This window comes from Bubalus kerabau, chromosome 12, assembly GCF_029407905.1.
Source record: "Bubalus kerabau isolate K-KA32 ecotype Philippines breed swamp buffalo chromosome 12, PCC_UOA_SB_1v2, whole genome shotgun sequence".
NCBI classification, from domain to species: domain Eukaryota; kingdom Metazoa; phylum Chordata; class Mammalia; order Artiodactyla; family Bovidae; genus Bubalus; species Bubalus kerabau.
In genome coordinates, this window is record NC_073635.1 from 63,701,784 (window position 1) to 63,711,344 (window position 9,561).

The following is a 9,561-nucleotide window of genomic DNA, read 5'->3' on the forward strand; positions in this document are numbered from 1 at the left end:
TTCAGTCAAGCTCAGTAAAAATCACATTTTTATTTGTTATATGATTTTCTTTATATAATACATGATTGGAAAAAATTTAGTCTATGATGCATGGGATTTATTTTTGTACATTTATATTATATATTATGCAACATTAATATATACTAAATATATTATCACTTTGCTATTTTAATTTTATTTCCCTAGTCTACTTCTGTCCATGCTATGAATGAGGGGTATATATTAAGTGACTACAATGAAAACTGCTTTGAAAATAACATTTTAATTGATTATAGTTACATTCCATTAACATAATGTTTAAATGCAGCTTTAAATATAATAGCAAGCTGGGAAGATTCCTTATCATCCCACACATTTCAATCCTTTTTGAAGCAATTGGCAATGATATTTTCTGTCCCTTAGAAATAGAAAATAGCTATGCTGCATCTCAAATAATAATTCTTTTTAATTAACATTGCAACATAGGGGGAAAAAACTGATAAAAAGATCGTGGGTAACATCCAGTCACAGGAAATTGAAATCCACAAATAATCTGTTCAATGAATATCCTTGAGTAAATTTACAAGTATTTGTACAAAAGAGAATTGATATTCCAATATTATTATATAATTCTGCAATGTAAAATATAGCCACAAGTTACTTCTGGCTTGAAGTGAACAGTTGCAATTGGAAGCATTTGAAATCTATTTACAAGAAATCTGAGTTCTATATGCATTCATTTTTCTACAGCCAGATCTTCCATGAGGATTCCCAGGAAATGTGAGAGAATTTCTATAAAGTCCCAGTGGTCATAGTTTTAATATACTGATCTTCTTTCATATGGATGTTTGCTATATAACCACTATGAGTAAAGCATGCTGTAAAAAATTACAAAATATTTACTGATATATTATCATCTCAATTCTACTATACCTTCTTACAAACTAGCGGTTCCACATTTGCATATTTGATGAACATATGAAATAATGAATGGTAGATGTTAATAATATATTTAAGATCATGACTATTATTTGATTATTTTTATGAATATATTTAAATTTCAATGGGGTGCAAAATATTTGGCTAAATGAAAAAATGGTTGTGTTTACTAGTTATCTTACAGAGTAAGGAATTGTATTAGGAACATAAGTCTCTTGCCCTCCCTGTATTCCTTCAATCAAATGCATAAGTAACTACTGTATTAAGACATAAGGTCTGTCCATATATACCAGATTATTTCCTCACTTCCATCTTCACAATTTTGTTGAACTTATAAACTGCAGTATCTAGAATTTTCTCTTTTAATTTTAATTATCTCTATTTTCAAATTAAGAAATACAATAATTAATCTAAAACAAAAATATTGAATAGGAAAATAATACATGTTGTTTACTAAAGAGAGGAGAAACAAACCTTTTAATAAAGACCTGGCTATATCAGTATTTGTGTCCTGGAACCCTACCCCTACAATGTGATAGTATCAGGAGTTGAGGCCTTTGTGAGATAATTAGGATTAGATGAGGTCATGAGGGTGGAGCTTTCATAAATGGAATTAGTGCCCTTATGAAAACTAGGAGAAAGCTTGGTTTTTCCCTTTGCTCCCAGCCATCCTTGAGGACAGAAGGATAAGTCAGTCAGTTCAGTTGCTCAGTCGTGTCTGACTCTTTGCCACCCCATGAATCGCAGCATGCCAGGCCTCCCTGTCCATCACCAACTCCTGGAGTTCACTCAGACTCACGTCTATCGAGTCAGTGATGCCATCCAGCCATCTCATCCTCTGTCGTCCCCTTCTCCTCCTGCCCCCAATCCCTCCCAGCATCAGAGTCTTTTCAAATGAGTCAACAAAGATAAGTAGGTAGTATATAATCTGAAGAGAGTTCTCAGCAGAATCTGGTGTGCTTGACACATTGATCTTAGACTTTGAGCCTCCAGAATTGTGTAAAATGAGTTTCTGTTGTTTACAATCCACTCAACTTATGATATTTTGCTATAGCAGCCCTAGCTGACTATGACAGTATCCTAGACTGTATTATGGATTCACTGTGCTTTACAGTGTTTGTGATCTTACTTCTGTTACCAATTTGACAGTTAAAGGTAAATATTTATAATATGTGATTTCTGAGGACACAATACATGTTAGATTAATGAAGACTGGTAAAGTATGTGAACCTAAGTAATATATGTTTTTGATATTTTTATATTTGCATTTGATGGAAGAACATAAAGACGCTATTTCCTCTTTTATTCAGTATCTTTGGGTATATTTTCCTCTTTTATTCATTATCTTTATTTATATAAACACTTGTTAATAATTTATTGAATGACAGCTTAGTCTAAAATGATACACATAACATATCAGGCAAAAAGGTGAAAAAAAAGGTTTTTTTTTTAATATTCTAAGTTAAACTTATTATTCTTATGATCATTATGATTACTTTTGCATTTGTCTGCTTTATGTATTAAATTAGTCTTGATCAATTTGTATTTTTAAAACTTTGGGGAGTTATTTCTGACATAATTTAACCTAGTATTCAGAAATGCTGCCTTAAATCATTAATTTGTCAAAGAAGACTTTCACTCTGGCCAGACTTTCTTGAATCTCAATAATTGTTCAGGGAATATCATTACCATCCAACATATTGCTGAAGGATGTCCACCTGCCAAACAATGAAATGAAATAACATAGCCTGGCAAACTTTGAAAGGAGAAAGAGCTTCAAAAATTTGTAAATGCATTTTATTATTTAGAGATATTTGGCACCTGTCATTTTTGGGCTCTTTCCTTTCTTATAGAAAGGAAGAAATTCCTTTTGTCTTTGACAGCTTCCCCAAGGTCAGTGAAGTGATTCTTTTCACAGCACAACTTCACATATTTTGATTTCCAAGGGCAAAAAAAAAAAAAAAAATCAAGTCTCAGTGTATATACCCAGAGATTTGGTGTTAGCTAATCGATCTTATTTCTCAGAGCTCCTTAAATGTGCTGGTCCTGAACATGGTTTACCAATGACAGTAGTACCAGTAAACCAAACTGGGGTAACCAGGTAAAGGCAATTGAGCAGGTCTTGAAATTGGTAGAATTTGCTCCAGCTAGAACCAGCAACAGTAGAGAGTGAGCAAAGGCTTTTACATTGAGATGAGATATAAAGGCTTTTAGGTTGAAATGAGGTCAGGGCAAAGCCTGTTCAAAATCACCTAGGCTTGGATAGTTATAAAACAAATTCTATCATGAGGTCTAGCCTATGAATTTTTGAATGTTAGAATGTTTAAGGTTGGAGGAAATCATAATTCATGAACTATTTTCAGACCAGAAAAGTGTAATACTTAAAATATACAAATATATATATAGATATATTGATATTATTATATATATTTATATATGTATAATATATATAATATAAAATATATAAATATATATTTATACATATATATATATGGAAGAGAGTGAATTTCATCTGATGGGAAATTTTGAAAAGTTATTTTTTGGTTTAATCTTAATTCATGTATTTACAAAACATATAATTAATTATATTAAAGTAAAATAAGAGTGTCAGTAGCCTAAACTTTGCATTTATGTTTTATTACTCCTAGGTTTGGAGAAGGCAATGGCACCCCACTCCAGTACTCTTGCCTGGAAAATCCCATGGATGGCGGAGCCTGGTAGGCTTCAGTCCATGGGGTTGCTAAGAGTCGGACACGACTGAGTGGCTTCATTTTCACTTTTCCCTTTCACGCATTGGAGAAGGAAATGGCGGCCCACTCCAGTATTCTTGCCTAGAGAATCCCAGGGACCAGGGAGCCTATGGGGTCGCACAGAGTCAGACACGACTGAAGTGACTTAGCAGCAGCAGCAGCAACTCCTAGGTTATGATGAAATTATGTTAATAGGCTTTGTTCTGTTCCCTCTCAAATGACAGATCTGTAATAATATAGAGTCAGAATAAGGAAATTATAAGAATAGTGAATAAGGATAATTTTTCATTGTTTTTTCATTATTATGTTTAAAAAAGAACATACTTTTCAAATTATCAAAACTTGATACATTTTAATTTCTGCAAACATTAAATAAACAGTCACCAAAAAACAGAAAACTTTGTGGGAATAAAATGCATAGAAATAAGTACAAAGAAAAGCAACAAATTAAAAATAATAATATTATTAGATTCAATAGCTCAGTTGTTTAATCTTGATAGTTTATATATCATCTTTATCTCTTAATGTCTCTTAAAAGCTTATAACTGCAAATATCATAAAAACATAAATAACCCTAGAAAATTCCAATAGTAGAAGCAAACATGTTCGATATGGTATTGTTTTGTTCTTCAAAAGTCTATTATTAAGGATTTACTCAATGTTGTGCCCAAACTAGCTCAGATCACCTCAGTATAGTCAGTTATGCTCCTCTTTTCTAAACCGTTTATTTGGAGATGTCAGGTTGTCTCTTTCAGTTGGCCATATTGGAAAAGACTCTGATGCTGGGAGGGATTGGGGAAAAGAGGAGAAGGGGACGACAGAGGATGAGATGGCTGGATGGCATCACTGACTCGATGGACGTGATTCTCAGTGAACTCCGGGAGTTGGTGATGGACAGGGAGGCCTGGCGTGCTGCGATTCATGGGGTTGCAAAGAGTCAGACACTACTGAGCGACTGATCTGATCTGATCTGATACCTCAGAAACTGGCAAATGTGAGAAAATTAAGACTTTTTCCCCCTTAATTTCTTGAGTGTTAGCAATTAAATATTTGTAGCACACCAGTGAAGATCAATGTGATTAAAATATTAACATTCAGTAAAATCAGTTAACTATTTGTCTTATTTGTTGTTGCCACACACGTACTAAGAATATATAGTTGCTTTCCACTGAGCATGTAAAGCATCTATTAAAAGAGAAAACATGAAGCTTTCCAACTGGTCTAAATTTTAGTGTCAAACTAGATGTTTTTTAAATTACTGCTTAAGATTTCCTCATGGAAAGGTAAGCATATGCTTTAAGAAAACAAATGTAAATGGATGTGAATTAGCTCCTTCATAAAAGTCTCTTTGGGGAAAACAAGTCTTCGAATCTCTGTTAAATTCCTTTAACTTAAATGATATGTGATGAAAGTGGAGTCTTTGGAGTGTATTTTTTTTTTTTTAATATTCTGTTAAACTCATAGGTGAATAGTTTTTAATGGTATAAACTGCAGTGCAAAAATGGGTAAAAAAGTATATTGAAACCTGAGGGAGTCAAATTTCAGAGAAAGTCAAAATGAACTCAATCTACAGTATGTTTCTGTTTCTCTCAATATTTAGTTATCTATATTATTAGAAGGGCCGTGATCATTTTGTTTCAGTGTAATGCTTGACTCTTTCCCCTTAAAGCTTTGCTATTGCTAACAAAATAATCCTCAATTTTTAATTATTGAAGGATTTCTAATTTTTCTTACTTTGTTTTTATCTTTCAACCTAAACACATGGTTTTCTTATTAAATTAAACCTAGGCCTTCAGTGTTATTTAGGTCACCTGTAGCTATAGAATGCATCATGTATTTTAAGCTCAGTGATCTAAAAAACCTCGAATAGCCAAAGCTATCTTGAGAAAGAAGAATGGAACTGGAGGAATCAACCTACCTGACTTCAGACTCTATTACAAAGCCACAGTTATCAAGACAGTATGGTACTGGCACAAACACAGAAATATTGATCAATGGAATGAAATAGAAAGCCCAGAGATAAATCCACGCACATATGGACACCTTATCTTTGACAAAGAAGTCAAGAATATACAATGGAATAAAGACAATCTCTTTAACAAGTGGTGCTGGGAAATCTGGTCAACCACTAGTAATAGAATGAAACTAGAACACTTTCTAACACCATACACAAAAATAAACTCAAAATGGATTAAAGATCTCAATGTAAGACCAGAAACTATAAAACTCCTAGAGGAGAACATAGGCAAAACACTCTCCGACATACATCACAGCAGGATCCTCTATGACCCACCTCCCAGAATATTGGAAATAAAAGCAAAAATAAACAAATGGGACCTAATTAAACTTAAAAGCTTCTGCACAACAAAGGAAACTATTAGCAAGGTGAAAAGACAGCCTTCAGAATGGGAAAAAATAATACCAAATGAAGCAACTGACAAACAATTAATCTCAAAAATATACAAGCAACTCCTACAGCTCAACTCCAGAAAAATAAATGACCCAATCAAAAAATGGGCCAAAGAACTAAATAGACATTTCTCCAAAGAAGACATATAGATGGCTAACAAACACATGAAAAGATGCTCAACATCACTCATTATCAGAGAAATGCAAATCAAAACCACTGTGAGGTACCATTTCATGCCAGTCAGAATGGCTGTGATAAAAGTCTACAAGCAATAAATGCTGGAGAGGGTGTGGAGAAAAGGGAACCCTCTTACACTGTTGGTGGGAATGCAAACTAGTACAGCCACTATGGAGAACAGTGTGGAGATTCCTTAAAAAACTGGAAATAGAACTGCCTTATGACCCAGCAATCCCACTGCTGGGCATACACACTGAGGAAACCAGAAGGGAAAGAGACACGTGTACCCCAATGCTCATCGCAGCACTGTTTATAATAGCCAGGACATGGAAGCAACCTAGATGTCCATCAGCAGATGAATGGATAAGAAAGCTGTGGTACGTATACACAATGGAGTATTACTCAGCCATTAAAAAGAATACATTTGAATCAGTTCTAATGAGGTGGATGAAACTGGAGCCTATTATACAGAGTGAAGTAAGCCAGAAAGAAAAACACCAGTACAGTATACTAACACATATATATGGAATTTAGAAAGATGGTAACAATAACCCTGTGTACGAGACAGCAAAAGAGACACTGATGTATAGATCAGTCTTATGGACTCTGTGGGAGAGGGAGAGGGTGGGGAGATTTGGGAGAATGGCATTGAAACATGTATAATATCATGTATGAAACGAGTCACCAGTCCAGGTGCGATGCACGACACTGGATGCTTGGGGCTGGTGCACTGGGACCACCCAGAGGGAGGGTATGGGGGGAGAGGAGGGAGGAGGGTTCAGGATGGGGAACACAGGTATACCTGTGGCGGATTCATTTAGATATTTGGCAAAACTAATACAATATTGTAAAGTTTAAAAATAAATTAAAATTAAAAAAACAAACAAACAAAAATATATACTTTATACTTTCTCAAAGACTTTTGGATACTTATAAATAAACTTTAAAAAAAATTGCTGCCTGTATTGTGATTGTGTTTGTTAGGTAGTTAGAATAGGAAACAGGAGTCCAAAATGGCTGTGGCTAAAAGACAAGAAAGGGACAAGCCCTAGAAAATAGAACAAAGACAGGTCAAAGGAAAGTCCAAGTACTGGAGTAAGGACCTCAGGTAGAACAAACAGCACTCCTGCCTAGCCCAATTTACATAGAGCAGGCCCAGGAGGGAGGAAAAAAACATATACAAAGAGGAGCCAAAGGGCCGTCAGGTCTCTCTCTCTCTCTCTCTCTCTCTCTCTCTCTCTCTCTCTCTCTCTCCTCTTTACATCTTTTGGGTCAGTATGCCCCCATGCCTCAAGGATGTATTCTTCTTTATTTTCTAAATAAATGTGATCTGTCTGAGAAGTATAACACAGACTGTCCAAGAGCTGTGACATGCTGAGGGCTTTGACATCCATCGCTTCAAATTTTTGTTGTGATGAGACAGAACCAAGGAAATTACACTCTTCTGACATGTTTATAGAACTATTTCATACAAATTCTGTACTAAATCAACAAATAATTTAAATAAGTAGTGTGTTCAGGTCTAAAATATTTAAGTAGCTTTAACTTTTTTCTTATATTTTGACAAACTTAAACTCTTTGTACTAGGAAAAAGTAATACACACAAGTCAGGAAAAATTAATTAAAATTCATAGAGGGAAGGGCAGTTTTCACTGAATAGGAAGACAGTGAGGATAACTCTGGGCAGTAGGTAGAACAAAGATAATGATAGTTTCCATTGAGAATTAGTTGATTTTAACCTGGATTAAATGAAAGATAGTGGTTCTCTCATCTTGGGACTAGGATACTTTCCCCAAGCATGAGCCCTTCTAAAATTTGAGTAGAAAATTAATGGGAATTTTTTAGATAAACTTCTAGATTTCCTAAGCCTTCTGAAAAGGCATTATTGTTAATGCAAGTCTGTGTGCCCAAAGCACAGTGAGGCCAAACTGAAATGTCAGAGTTTGGAGCAAGGAAAGGTTTATTCTGGGGCTATGCAAGGAGAGATAGCTCTGGCCCAGAAAAACCTGAGTTCCCCAAAGGGCTTCTGCAAAGACCTTTTAAAGGGCAGGTATGGAGGCCATGTCAGGGGATGAGGGGTGGGGTGGGGGCTATGTGGCAGTGACACAGGGTACATACAGTTCTCTGATTGGCTGATGATGAGACAGATCTCAAAGGCCTGGGACTCTGTGCTTAAGGTCATCAAGTAGTTTCTCCATTTGCAGGGGGAAGGGTAACATCTGCAAAACAACTCAGGAAATTGGCATCAAATACTGACAGAGGATGAGATGCTTGGATAACATCACCGACTCAATGGACAAGGGCTTGAGCAAACTCCAGGAGATGATGGGGAAGCCTGGCGCGCTGCAGTCCTTGGGGTCCCAGAGTTGGAGAGGACTTAGTGGCTGACTTAGCGACCAACAGCAACTGTTATCTAGGTACTTCTGAGAGGACCTAAAGCAGAGGATGTGGGAGAAGTCTCTCCTGGGAAGGCCCCATAGGGTCCTGCTACGTTACAGTATGAACTGCCTACTAAAAATGGATTATCTTACAATTGAGAGGATAGAATAGTTGCCTAATATCATTGTTGCAGTGATTAGTGATGCTGCTGCTGCTGCTAAGTCGCTTCAGTCATGTCCGACTCTGTGCGACCCCATAGACATCAGCCCACCAGGCTCCCCCGTCCCTGGGATTCTCCAGGCAAGAACACTGGAGTGGGTTGCCATTTCCTTTTCCAATGCAGGAAAATGAAAATGAAAGTGAAGTCGCTCAGTCGTGTCCGACTCTTAGCGGCCCCATGGACTGCAGCCTACCAGGCTCCTCCGTCCATGGGGTTTTCCAGGCAAGAGTACTGGAGTGGGGTGCCATCGCCTTCTCCATTAGTGATGATGGGAAGACAGTAATTAAAGAGCAGCAATCTTTTGTTGCTTTCTTGGTTTGCCCAGAATTTGTGATCTAAAGCACCATTTTTGCATGTATTCACCATCATTTTTCTAAATGCTATATTAATAATCGATGTATTTTAGATTCTGCTAGCCTAAGTTAGGCTAACCTTTAATAAGCCCACATAAAAGGAGCATCCCTCCACAGCATTCCTGACTAATTTTCCTCAACCCTGGTTTTCTTTTCCTGGCCTCACAATCTGTTCATTCCCTCCTAGCTCTGCCCTATAAATTAGGGGTGCTTTTACCTGAAACTGTTGGTCCAGCCCTTCAGATATACTCCAAACTAGTCAGCCTTAAGTACAGGGAGGGGCAGGGAGTAGCCCCTGAGCCACAGTGTATTTTTCAAAGGGCTCTCTGAACAGGGTGATGGTACTGGCCTGTA

The 9,561-nt window shown here is 36.5% G+C and overlaps 1 long non-coding RNA gene across 1 annotated transcript; it reads right to left on the reverse strand.

Moving 5' to 3' along the window:
* Window positions 1-3,582: 3,582 nt before the first annotated feature.
* On the reverse strand, window positions 3,583-9,561 carry LOC129624165 (uncharacterized). The gene is made up of 3 exons (XR_008700793.1): window positions 9,425-9,561; window positions 8,374-8,474; window positions 3,583-3,894 (listed from the first exon to the last, which is right to left on the reverse strand). It is a non-coding gene; the product is annotated as an uncharacterized LOC129624165 (long non-coding RNA).